The sequence below is a fragment of the Eptesicus fuscus genome, chromosome 16 (assembly GCF_027574615.1).
Source record: "Eptesicus fuscus isolate TK198812 chromosome 16, DD_ASM_mEF_20220401, whole genome shotgun sequence".
Taxonomy (NCBI): domain Eukaryota; kingdom Metazoa; phylum Chordata; class Mammalia; order Chiroptera; family Vespertilionidae; genus Eptesicus; species Eptesicus fuscus.
This window is the reverse complement of record NC_072488.1, coordinates 65,849,340-65,862,439: the sequence shown is the minus strand read 5'-3', so window position 1 is coordinate 65,862,439 and position 13,100 is coordinate 65,849,340. Positions and strand designations below refer to the sequence as shown.

The window sequence follows — 13,100 nt, the reverse complement described above, 5'->3', positions numbered from 1 at the left end:
GGCTTTTCCCACAACCTCTTGCTGGTTGCCTAGTTTTCAAGGAATATGGAAGTCTCCTGTACAGCACCCCTGCCTGAGGCCATAGGTTTTAACTCCAAAGCGCTCTTCACTACACAAAGAGCATCATGTAAAGAGCTCCCCATCTCATCACACACGACACTCTTTGCCCCGCGTAAGAGAACGGCCCCGGATGTCTGAGCCTTAGTTGTGATCAGGACAATTTCATCATCACCTTCTCTCCTGTCCCACCTCTACAGCTTGTCCCAACACTGACGCTTCAAGGGTTTCTTTACCTTCCAAACCGGTGGAGTTGACAGAACAGTTGCTCCAGAAGCTTAAGCGATGTGGTTACGGTCCCTTTGTGAAACTCTTCTAATTGCCAGAGCACCGGTCTCCACAAAGCACTTCAGACACCGTCGTCCGTCCGTCCCACCAGGGGTGGGAGGAAGGTCGCACCGTTTGCCAGCATCTGGATTTGCTCCTTGGTGACATCCGATTCTCTCTGTCTAATCCGGCCCAGTTCCTCAAGGTCTGTAATAACCACCTGTACACCAAGCGTCATGCTTGCTTTCTGCAGGCTGAAGCCAAGGCAAGCACATTTTGCATGAACAGTTCTCTTGGGCATACCCCGGGGTCCCGCCACACAGTGAGTGCACAGACATTGATGAACATCCTCTCTCTCCACATGACTCCTCCCAGGGGCTTTCAGAATCTTAACCGGACTGACTGTGAGGGAGGCGGGCCTTTCCCTTCTGTGTATTTAATCACAAGTACAGCATTTACCATATTGGCAATGAAACCAGGTACTCGATGCTTTTGGGTGGCATTGAGGTCTTAGCAGCATTAATCAGGCAATCCCCTCCAGGTATAACGTGCTGCTTCCTTGCAAGCAGGCCGATGGCGTAACTGAGGCCTTTGACGAACTCGCCTGCGGTTTTGAGAAGTTCCGCTGCAGCCGCAGAGGTAGTTCCAGCTCCCGCCTGTCAGCGAGCTCACAGAGAACTTGAGCTGCAGTCACTTCAGGCTGGCTGTGCCTTCATTATGATGGTGGCATCGCCGATATCATCTCCCAGCATCTTATCCAAGCCCTGGACCAGGAGAACGTTTTACTATTTTGGCACTAGAAGCTGCACCCTCGGTGCTGGGAGCCGGTTGTCTCCCCAGTGCTGCCTGCTGAGCATGGACAGAGGCCCCTGCATCTGTGCAGCAGGGTACACTCGGGTTGCACTCACACCTCGGACAATTAGCCTCTGGGTCCCTAGGCCACACCAGCAGCGACTGGAAGGAGGCCGAGCCATGTGGCAGGGGCTGTGAGCACACCGCCCCAGCCCTGCCCCAGCCCCTGCCCCACCACCGGGCAGGGCGGGGATAAAAGCTCAATAAGACTGATTAATAAGACTTAACACCTTTCCCACAGTTACCTCTTGGCTGGAGCTGGGTCACATGGCCCCCGTCAAACCACCGTGAAAGTATTTGTGGCCTTTAGCTCTGGTGGGAGCCCAGAAGGAAGAACCGTGGAGGGTGGCTGCTGAGAGGCCGGCCTGGTGGCCCACACCAGCTCAGCTTCCCAGTGCAGGTGTTTGGAAATACAGCAATGAGATTTGTTACAAGTATTTATTTTAAGGGGTGCACTGCTACCAAGGTAGCAACACAGCAAAGAGCTGCAGTGAATGAGAAATGAAGCTTAGCTCCTGGGTCAGAGGGTCCGCCTGTCAGCAGAGCCACGGCCCTGGCCACAGTGCAGTTAACCAGCAGGCTAGTTCCACTTTACCTGTTTCCTAATGCGCCTTTATGCATCTGATCTGCTCAGCTTCTACATTTATTCCCAATAAAATACTGTATATTAAATCACAGGTATCTGGCTAACTCACCTCATATTAAGGAAAAATTGGCATATGATTTGAAGTAAAAAAAAACAAGCAAAACTTAAGTTTGACTAAATGACGTCCTTTCCACTTAACCTGCAAGGCCAAGGGTGGGGCCTTCTCGGAGGAATAACTCAGCACACGGCGGACGGGGATCACAGTGCAAGGGGCTGCTTCCGGCAGCGGCAGCAAGCACCCATAGGTCCCCTTTCCCAGCCCAGGGCCGGCCCAGCATGGCTGCTGACTCCACTGGACCACAGCACTCAGCACTGGGGGAGCTGCGGACACCTGACACCAGTCAGGTCCCAACCCGAGTCAGCTACTTCCTGCCCCAGGGTTTCTCTTGTAAGTCAATCAGTGCTGGAGTTTAGTTTTTAAAACTTGATCTTAGGGGCTTAGAGGTTAAGTTGAGAAAATAAGAGGTATTTCAGTGCAGCACTGACTTGGACAGCGCCTTCCGGAGAGCGAGTACCTGTGCAGGCGATGCTTACTGGCCCTCAGCTGTAAGCCTTCGCCTTTCTCCTGCTCTGCATGCTGCTGCTCACTTCATCCTCGGTAGAGCAGTGTCCATTTCTCCAATTATAAAATGTAAGCCCTCATGTTTTCCCCTTCTCTGTGGAAGAATAAAATACCTCTTTCATCCCAAGTAGCTGTTTTAAATGTTATTATTCTCATGTGTAAGAATAATTCTTATTGTTTGTGCACTCACTGTGTGGCGGGACCCCGGGGTATGCCCAAGAAAATTTTATTATTCCCACTCAAAGTCCTTCCTGACAGGCTTAATTCTCTCTGCTCAGAAGTGACCCCTGGCAAGATCTTGAATTGCGACTTATTAATGTCTCTAAACCTATTTAATGGCCAAGGAACCAGGGCACGCAGGGTTGACGTCCCTGCCCTCAAGAACCAGAGCTAAGGTTCACACACAGGCAGTCTGCATCCAGAGCCCTTGCTCTCAACCTTCAGTACCTGTGGCTCCAAAATAAGGCAAATGTACGAGTAGCCTCCAGCATTGCAGGACTACCCTTACTCCACCGGCCCAACTCCCTCCTCTCTGAGGGGCTCTCTGTGAGGTGTCCCGCCCACATCACTCCTGGCCACCTGTGTAGGGAACAGGTGGTGTCAGTGGGAAAGTCCTAGCCCTGGCCCTGTCATCTGATTCTGACACAATAATGTCCAACACTGATTACAGAGTCCCTTGAAAGAGGCCCTTTCACCTCTGGGCTTTGTTTTCTCATCTCCACATGAGACATTAAAACACAGCCACAGCTTCCCACACCTGCCCTCTCAGCACTGGCAGGCTGACCCTCCCCTTCATCTGGGAGGCGAGCAGGAACCAAATGGAGTTTCTTTCCTTTTTGATTTCCCTGAGTTTTGATTTGAAGAAAAAGAGAGTGAACTGCAGGGGACCAAGGCATCTCCCCAGGGCTCCCTCAGCAGCCTGCCTCCTGGGGCTGCTCTGACTAATGGCTGTGCCTCCCACGGAGCCCATGGAATAGGTATCAGGAAGGTGCTTACTCAAAGGTTTACACCCAGTTGTTGTGAAGTTCAAAACAATAGGGCATCTCCTGTGCAGGTTACACATCTCTAAGCTCCCTGGGTCTGGCTATTTTCTTCCAGGGTGACTCAGCAGGTCCTGGGAGGAAGCTTGGGGTGTCTGCCTGCGTCTGGGCTTCAGGCCTTGGTAAGGAAAGCAGTGAGATGTAGATACCCTCAGCCTCGCCAGCTTTGGAGCACATGTCTAGTTTGCCTTTAAAACCCATAATGTTTTAAATCAAAACAGTAATATAAAAAGTCCTTTGCACCGGAAGAGCCAATCATACAAAACACAGATGACATAATTTCTTAAAATTCAAATGTCTCCTTGTGTCACATTAAACAATGACCTTCGACCTCCAAACTAGTTTTTCCTTCCTTTATGATCTTTCCTCGTTTTTTCTCCTCTCAGCCTCTCTACCTCCTGCACAAACAACCCTAAGAAATAGAGAGCAAAATGCCACAAATTGGAATGATTGCTTCCCATCTGCTGCCGCAGCTGTGCTGGGGAGATTTCTGAAAAAGAGGAAGCTGAAGGTCACCGTGAGTTTCCTAAATGTCAGATGCTGTCAGAGAGCAGCCTCATGCCAGTGCCGCCATGCGGGAGCCGGCCTCAGCCCTGCCTTTTTCTGCTCCACGCGGTGCAGCCTGGACCGCAGCCCGACAGCGAGCGCCCGCCGAGCGGCCGGGCCTCTCCAGAGGCGCCGTGGCTTCCACGGGGAGATTGTCACCTGGACAAAAGGCATGTTTCCCGTTCAACGTTGATAAGTGTTTATCTTTCTGAGTAGCCATGCCGCCCTCCATGTATATGAATGGCCACTTTCACTTTTCCAAATATGGAGATGATTTCAAACCATTAAATCTATTGGATTTGATTTGAGACAAACACAATGACAAGTCATGTGATCAGGAGAAAATGAAGACTACAAGTGTGTGTTGAAATTTGTCATTTGCTGGACCCTTTAGGAAGAAGAAGGATGGATGGCGTGCAAGGAAAAGGAGGAGAGGCAGCACCGGAAATGGAGCTGCAGGGCTGGCCAGATGCTGCCTACAGAGGCGAAGGGGAAGGAGAAGGACCAGGGGGGGCGGTAAGCCCTCCCCCTCACACGTGGCTGTGGAAACGGGTGTCTAGAGAGGTGGAGTGCCACCGGAGTCCCTGCTGGCCGCAGCTTGCTGCCCCGCTCCGGGAGCCAGTGTCCAGGTCTCGGCTGGATGAGCTCCGGACTGAGCCCCTGAGATGGCATTGAAGGTGCACTATGGCATCAGGACCCGCAGGCAAGGCAAAGAGTGCTACCCAGTTCTTTGAGATGATTCTAGTGCACGATGAGCCACAGGGTGCGTTGGGGCCGCTGGCGAGTGAGTGTGGAGATGGAGGAAAGTCCATGGAGTAAGTCCTGTGTGGGAAGACTCAGCACTCTGTCAAGAGCCTGAATATACTGCTGGACAGCTGCCAGGCTATATACAGAAACCTAACTCAGCGAGTGCCCCACGTTGGGCTGCCAGTTTTGAGTGTCTCCCCGCAAACGCCCCCCCCCCCCACGTCCCTCATGGTTCAGGGTTCGGGCTCTGGAGGAGGCCGCACACAAATGAAAGAGACTAGAAAATATTATTTTGGAAATATTGGGGGCCAGGCGGGAGCCCAACTCAAGGGGAAGGACTCCACCCTGCTCTGGCCTTGCTATCCTTTTTATTCAGGTTTTGGGATACACCCATAGCCCTTAGGCAGGCAATTCCAATAATAGCCCATCAGCAAGGATTTACATAAAACTAAAAGGTGGAAGTTGCTTTAGCTACCATTGTCTCAACTAGACAGTGGGTGGTTGGCTCTGACCTTTCAGAGCTTCAAGGTTGACCAGCCTTCCAGTTCCCTGTCCACACCTCTCTGCTAGTGAAGGCAATGGGCGGCTTCCAACGAACTGACTCATACTCTGCAACAAGAAGCCCAGGGAACAAACCTACTCTCTTCAGTAACGGCCCAGAGAGCGAGCCTGCTGTCTCTAACTCCGACTTGCAGGGTCAGACCATAATCTCTAACAACATTCCAGAAGCCAAAGAATAACCCCAATTGGCAGGACTTGGTTAATAACTGACAGTGTTCTTAATTTTTGTTCCTAATTCCAGTTCATGACCAATCAGAGAAAGCTAAATATGCTCTCCTGACCAATTACCTAGTGAGCCCCTCTTCTAGCTGGCTTGCCTCCAGGTGCCCCATGCCAACAGCCTGCAGTGAGGGCACATACCGATACCCTGAACACTCCCTTTCTCCATCTTACATCTTTCCCACTCCCCTGTTGGCTTTTAAATCTCTGCTGAAACAAGTGATAGAGGCTGACTCCCTTTGCTAAAGCCAACTCTGTGGATAGATAGCCTTTGCTTCTTCTCACTTGATTGATGTTTATTTCCACATTGTAAATGGTTATTGGTTGTTGGGGCAGAAAGAGGTGGCAGGAAGAGGGTGAGGGTGAAGGTGCTGAGAAAAAGTGGCTGCTCGGAATGGAGTTACCACCTGACTCAGGGAACAGCAAGGAAAAGGAAGGTTTGGGGGAAAACTGGATCTAGACAAGAGTTTATTAAAATTTCTTGGATTCTCTAGGTTTTCTTGTTTCTGTAAGCATGACATGTAAAGAAAGGTTCTCTGATTTTGAGACTATTGTTTTAGCATTTTGTGATATATATGGCCCTGTGCTAAAGTCTCACTGAACCTTCAAAACAAATCTGTAAGTGTAGGTTTTCTTTCCAGAGTTTAAAACAAGGAAGCCAAAGCTCAGAGAAGCAAAAGATAATAAGTGCAAGGTCACAGAGCTGGTCAGAGAGAGGGTTTCAACTCAAGTCAGACTGACACTCAAACCAATACTTTAGTCACTGTAGTATCACTTTTGCTTCACCAGCCATATGGCCATGACCTTCTGGAAAAAGGAATTGAAGAAACAGCTGCAGAATTAGAAATTAGACTTTGAGAATTACTTCGCATCCTTACCCTGAGCTACCCCTGGTTGGCATCTACTGGACTTTTAGAGGCAGCATGAAATTTGCATTGGTAAGGGCCTCTTCACAGTGTCAGGAAAGGTGGCCCCAATATCCACACAGCTGGGTTTGTGTCAGAAGCTTGGTCAGTATGTTCCCTCTGCCATTCCTCACTTAGAAAACATGGGGGGCCTAGTCAACCTCTCTGGTCATGGATTTCCCCCTTTATGCTGAAATCAGAATATCAGGCCTCTCTTTTCTCTCTGATGATGGAGTTGTGAGGTTCAAATAATAACATGTATAGGAGAGTACTTTGTAAATTCTAAATTGCAATATAAATGAAAGATATATTCAAATAAATACTATTACTCTAACATTCTTAATTTTGAATATTTGTGAAAGAGGCGTCACATTTTAAGTGTATTTTCTAAGTACCTACAGCTCATTTATCTTATCTGCACATGCATCCCATACGGAATAACAAACTACACGGGTCACTTATTTCCCAAATAGAATGTGGACACTGCCAAGGGACCACGCACAGCCTGCCCCCTGCACGTGCAATCGCCGGGCTTTAGGCACCTGATCTGTCTGAACAGTCAGCAGAGAGGAGCATATCTTTGCAGCTGACCTCACAGGACCTCTTGGGGTTTCCCACAGGTCCTGTGTGAGGATGTGCTCTGTTAGTAGTAAATGCCCACACTAATGCCAAGAATTTTGATGTTGCATTTAAAAGATGCAATGTAAGTGCCACTTACTATTTTTTTGCTTTTATTATAGTTGAAGAGCATAATGAATTTCAGCAACTAACAATACAGATATGGAGTCTTTTACCACCACGAAAACTCCCTGGGTGTTTCACTTTAATAAGTATACAGCCTTTCATTTAGAGCTACATATTGATATAATTAACTTTTATATTATGTGCTTAGCTTTTAATTCTGAATACATAACTGATAATTATTTCATTGTATTTACCCCTATAAATAGGTCTTTATTTACCCCTATAAAAATTTCTATTACTTTATTTTTAAATTAAATGGAATGAGGGAACATATGAAAAACTGGGATAGACTCAGAGGAAGGAGGACAGAATTTTGGTGGAAGAAATCTCAGTAACTTAAGATATGCTGATGACACCATCTTATTTGCAGAAAGTAGCAATGACTTGAAATAACTTCTGATGAAAGTGAAGGAAGACAGTGACAAAACAGGACTGCATTTTCACCTGAAGACAATAAGGATCATGACTAGACAAGAAATACTCAACTGTAACATAGACAATAAAGACATTGAAATTGTTACAGATTTTTTTTTTTTTACTTCGGTTCAGTCATCAATTCAAATGGAGACTGTGAAGAGTTGTAAAAGCCAGCATTTCAGTAAGGGCCTAAGGTCAGTTGAAGACAAGGTCAGTTGAAGACAATTAGAACAAGCCAGCCAAGAATGTTGAGATAGAAACCAGATAGCCATCTATGGCTGGGGGGAACCGATACCAAGAGCTTGTGTATAGCTAAAGAAAAATGTTTGTATGTCAACAGACTTAATTGTCTTAATTGTTCCAGGAAGCAGAAAACCACAGTGGAAAGTTACCAGGTTGTAAAATGGAAAGACCCTGCCCCCTAAAGTGTATTTAACCTGTGTTCAAACCCTGCTTCGGGGCCCACAACCTCTGCTCTGTGTTCAGAGTATGTTGTGGGACCGGGCATGCCTGTACCAATAAACCCTTTGCTTTTTGCATGAGAACGTCTCTTGGTGCTTTGTGAGTGCGGCCAGCGTTCCGGGCGTTACAACTGCAGCCAAGACATGAAGAGAAAGTGGAGGCTCTGAAAGGTAGCAGTGGAAGAATTAGGAATGATCATCAAGGACAAAAATGTGTCATTAGAGACCAAAGCTAAGATCATCTATACCCTCACAGTCCCACTTACTGTGAACAGGTGCAAAAGTTGAAAAGTGAAGAAGGCTGATAAAAAAGAAAAACGCTTCATTTGAAATACGGTGTTGGAGGGAAGCTCTATAGACACCTTGGACCTTCGAAAGATGAGTAAGTGGTTCCTAGAGCAAATTAAGCCAGAAACATTGTGGAGACAAAAATGATGAAACGGAAACTGTCCTAGCTGGGGCACATCATGAAAAGGCAGGGTTCTTTGGAAAAAAACAATATGCTGAAAAAGAAAGAGGAAGACGGCAAGAAAAGAGGGAGACCAAATGTGAGATGGGTTGACTCCATAAAAGAAACCAGAGGCTGAGTCTTCAGGTGCTGAGCAGGGCTGCTGAGGACAGGGCCTGTAGACATCACTCATCCCTGGCGTTGTCTGGAGTCTGAGCTAGCTCAATGGCATGTACTAGTAACATACACAGGGGACATGCTACCAGGGGCACATACTTATGATTTCCCTCTAACCTGTTATGTATGACTTAATGTCTTTCCATGTGCCTACCTTTAGCTATGGCCGAGTGGATATAAAGGTTTTAGTTTTGGGGAAAAAATTGTCAGTAATTAAGATCAGGAAGGGATATAAAAAATAAACGCTTCTTTGAGTCACCTATAAAATCAGCTAATTTGATTTTAGACAAGAATTTAACAATATTTTATCTACCATTTGTTTTTTTTTTGTCCCTATTTTTTACCTCAGAGAATCATCTTAACATTTTCCTCAGTGTTTCTCAAAGTTAGTGTTTTAGTCTCTTGGAAGCTTCCCTTGATTATACAAACAAACATCAAGTGATCAAGTTGCATGAATTGTATTTTGGGGTACATACTGCCTTTATATCTTTAAAAGCCTTGTTAGTGGTTTAAATTTATCATTCAATCACCAATGATTCCCTAGGGACCACAATTTGCAGGGAGACGTTCAGGGCCCTGTGGCTGTAAGTACAGGCACTCCACCCATCTTAGCTTGTCTCTGTTTGCAGCCTCACTGCAGTAGCACCCCGGTGGCCAGCCTGGCTCTCTTTAGCTTATCAGTTTCACATTCATTATTTCAGCCCCTGGGGTGAGACTTCAGTTATGCTCTCTCTGGTTCCATGTCTTCAAATTGGGGGGAAGGGTCTCATCATCTCACTTTAACTCAATTGCTCACCCTTGGCTCAATCCACTGGACCCAGAGAGTGAGGCCAGTATAAATAACATATAGCTTTAATTTAAGTATGAGAATAGGTGGTAGGAAAGGGGGCCACTTGTACAAAGGCTTGATGGGAAGAGTCTTGACTATCTGACCTTTGGCATCACCATCTTTTATACAGTATCTTGGACAGAACCTGAGTTCATGATATGACTAGAATTGATTTTATTAGTAAAACTAGAGGCCCAATGCACAAAATCCATGCAAGTGGCTCAGCCCTCACACCCACGGTGGCTTGCCTTGGACCTCGCAGCCCCGGCTTCATCTGGAAGGTTGTCTGTAAGGTCATTCGGCTGTCTGGTCTAATTAGCATATTACGTTATTATTATTATTATAGATTCTCCAAGTATCCTATCTAATAAAAGAGCAATATGCAAATTAACCATCACTACACAATATGAAAATTAACCATCCGCTACACCCACAAGCCACACCCACCAGCCAATCAAGAGAGAGTATGCAATTAACCCAACCAAGATGGCTGCGGCCATGGAGCGAGCAGAAGACTTAGGTTTCCCAGGCGATGGAGGAAGCCAAGCTTTCCACCTGCCCTGGACATCCCAGGCCTCCACTCAAGGCTACAAAGTTTCAATTATAGAAGATAAATAAATCCCAGATACCAGGACCTCCGCTTGGGTCACCGGGGGGCATGGCCGGCCTGCAAACCACCACAGGCCCCTCACCCAGGCCACCCCATGCCCCAAGGGAACCCCCACCCTGATCCAGGACACCCTTCAGGGCAAATCAGCCGGCCCCCACCTGTGCACCAAGCCTCTATCCTATCTAATAAAAGAGTAATATGCAAACTGACCATCACTCCAACACACAAGATGGCTGCCCCCATGTGGACACAAGATGGCCACCACAAGATGGCCAGCAGGGAAGGGCAGTTGGGAGGGACCAGGTCTGCAAGGGAGGGCAGTTGTGGGCGATCAGGCCAGCAGGGGAAGGCAGTTAGGTGTGACCAGGCCGGCAGAGGAGGGAAGTTGGGGGGGACTCAGGCCTGCAGGGGAGAGCAGTTGCGGTGGGGGGAGGGTGACCAGGCCTGCAGGGGAGGGCAGTTAGGGGCAAACAGGCTGGCAGGGGAGCATTTAGGCATCAATCAGACTGGCAGGAGAGTGGTTAGGGGGTGATCGGGCTGGCAGGCAGAAGCGGTTAGGGACAATCAGGAAGGCAGGCAGGAGAGCAGTTGGGAGCCAGCAGTCCTGGATTGTGAGAGAGATGTCTGACTGCCCGTTTAGGCCCTATCCCGGTAGGATTGGGCCTAAACGGGCAGTCGGACATCCCTCGAGGGGTCCCAGATTGGAGAGGGTGCAGGATGGGCTGAGGGACACCCCCCACCATGCACAAATTTCATGTACCGGGCCTCTAGTCTAATAAATAAAGTTACAGAAAATTCTGTAGCAGTTCCACCACTTTGTCAGCCCCTGGATGTGTACATTATCTCATTTAATTCTGACAATGATCTGGTTGTCCTCATTTATCAGCTGAGACACGAGGGAGCTAGCTGATCGTGGGGTCAAGGCCCAAACAACAAATTGCTCAGGAGTAAAGCCTATGGCATATTCACCATTAAAATTATCAACAAAATTTCCTTCCAAAACTTTTGTGCTAAATTCAGATCCATCTTTCTTTAATTATTTCAATATTTCAAGGTTTCATTTCAGGGTTAATCCAACTTATCTTTCCAGTCCAATGCTACCATTAGAAACAGATGAAATGCATCTTGCTTTTTCCAAACTGCTTTCTGAGACATTTCTCCATTTTCATCTCTTCTGTTGTGTTCACATCTTTGGACAAATGATAACCATCTGATAACCATATTTATCCTAGCATCTAGATTCTTAGTGTATAGTTTTCTTGAAGTATCTACATTGTAGAGTGTCAGTCAATGATTATACATACAGACATAGCAAAAGATATCATTGGTTACTTTTAAAAAAGATATGATATATATTAAGTTTCAAATAGGACTCAGATCATTGAGAGGAATTATTCAGAAGCAAGTGTTTACTAAAAGTTTTTGATTTATTGGTTTAATATACATTTCTAACTTTTGATCTATAATTTATGCACATGAGAAAATGTAGGGCATTTACAATTCTGGTAAAGAAATCGATAATCATAATGATGTATCTGATAGAGATTAAATGACTGTCATCAACTGTTACCTTAATAAGAAATCAAGATATTCACTGACCTCATGTAAGAAAAGAACACAACACCTCATTCAGAGCAGGCAACTCTCTGAATGATATACTTTGAAAACTTGTTTTAGGGTTAAAAGAGGAACGCACCATGGAACTGTGCCCAGGGTCACCACCAGGGTAAGGAAAGGCTTGTGCATGAGTGGAGAAGGTATGACAGGTGCTTTCATAAATAACCATATCTTCTCTTCTGCTAGAAAGTGAGGCTGCTCCACGCTCCTACCCTGTGGCTCTTTCTAACACATCCACTGAGAAGACGGTGCCACTGACCCTGAGCACAGGGGCCCAGACAGACTTTTGTTTATAGCTCTGTTACCTGGACGTGGAGCACGGTGATCATAAGAGTCTTGAACCAGATCTTCACTTCCATTTGAAAGTAAGTTCTGCTGCAGTTTCATCCCTGACGGTGTCCACGGGGTGCATTTCTGACCTCCGCCTGCCCTGCAGCAGCTCCTTGGCAGTGTGGTGGAGGCGAGGCCACAGGCCGGGATCCAGACTGCTGTCCCGGCCCTGAATTCACACCTTTCTTGCCCTGTGACATTGTACAAGTTGCCTGACTTTTCTCAGACTTGGTTATTACAGTGACAGAATAATGGTGTTGCACCTACCTGGCAGGGTTAAAGTTAGGCTTATAAGAGATTTTTTCAAAGTCTTTATTCAAAGAATTACAAGAGTGTGAGCAAAGTACCTAGACTTGTGTTTGGCTAATAGTAGGTGCTTCAGACGTTCATTCAGTGTTTCTTCAATTTAATAAATGTATGTATTATCTGCTAAGTGGTGTGCTGAGCCCTGCGATCCAAGAGTGAGAGAAACAGGTACAGCCCCTGACTTCATGGAAACCATATTTCATAGGGGATTGTGTGATCATGATCACAGAAATATATACAATTACCACCCTGGATAGAGTCTAAGAAAAGCAATGCTGGGTGTTAGCAGTGTAAGCAACACCATGGCCAGGTGTGGGCAGCACAGAGCAACCTTAAAACAGGAGGGCAACTGGGATCCTCAACATGACTGGGAGGAGTGGGAATGCCAGATGGAGGTCTGAGCTTGTAGACCTAGTAGAGAGTTCCATCCACTGGCTTGGGAAATGGGACCTCATTAAAGGATCTCTGCCAGGGTGTGACGAGGCTCTAGTCTGGATAACACTTATGTGGACACAGCTTCTCTGAGTGGCCACTCTTGATTAATGGACTATTATGGGCTGACCATGAGGAAAGCTGGTTACTTGGACCAGGGTCTAGTACTACCTCGTATAGATGAAATGAGAACAGCACAGGTGAGGCCATGTTGACCTGTGAAGGATCAGATGAAAGCATCGAGAGGTGACTTTGAGTTTGCTCTGTCTCCCACCCGAGATTGTCTGCTGGGCTGCACGCGCATGTGCTGGGCTTTTCATCTTCCTC

At 46.9% G+C, this 13,100-nt stretch overlaps 1 pseudogene; it reads right to left on the bottom strand.

The window, feature by feature from the left end:
• Positions 1–228: 228 nt before the first annotated feature.
• On the bottom strand, positions 229–4,190 carry LOC103296837 (T-complex protein 1 subunit alpha-like; annotated as a pseudogene).
• Between the last annotated feature and the right edge of the window lie 8,910 nt (positions 4,191–13,100).